This window comes from Sinocyclocheilus grahami, unplaced genomic scaffold (assembly GCF_001515645.1).
Source record: "Sinocyclocheilus grahami isolate Dianchi unplaced genomic scaffold, SAMN03320097.WGS_v1.1 scaffold174.1, whole genome shotgun sequence".
NCBI classification, from domain to species: domain Eukaryota; kingdom Metazoa; phylum Chordata; class Actinopteri; order Cypriniformes; family Cyprinidae; genus Sinocyclocheilus; species Sinocyclocheilus grahami.
In genome coordinates, this window is record NW_015505353.1 from 456,450 (window position 1) to 456,958 (window position 509).

At 46.8% G+C, this 509-nt stretch overlaps 1 protein-coding gene across 1 annotated transcript in view; it reads right to left on the reverse strand.

Moving 5' to 3' along the window:
• Window positions 1-509, reverse strand: part of LOC107593598 (protocadherin-1-like) — a 168,375-nt gene that overhangs the window by 4,433 nt on the left and 163,433 nt on the right. The window lies entirely within an intron of this gene.

Below are 509 nucleotides of genomic sequence, written 5' to 3' on the forward strand. Positions count from 1 at the left end.
AATAATAATAATAATAGTCTCCAATCCATGTCGGAAGTGTATTGTGAGAGAGCAGTCAATAGCTCATTGTTCATTTACCCCAGGGCCCTCTAAGCGAATCTGTAATATATGCAGGCTCTTCACTTCATTCTATAACAGTTTTAGCAAATTGATTTTCAGCTTTGGCTATGCCTTAAACCCACCCAGGGGAGCCCAACCACTCTGGCCACAACACATAGGTTGCCCTGGGTGACAGGTGTGGAGAATAGCAGTGGGAAAACCAGCCCTTATTTGACAGTTAACACCAACACTCCAACTATCCCACAATCCCTTGTGTGTGAGAGCAGGCTGATAATGTGCACGGATGGAAGCAGACAGGCAGAGTTGATGGAAACCCCCACCACCTCGCCTCTGCTCTACCCTTCATTCCGTTGTCATTCGTTGGGATGTCCTCTCCCCCTGACCCCCGTCTGCTTGTATGCAAACCTCGCTAAGACTAATTAAACTTTGGCAGATTAGGACTTTGTCTT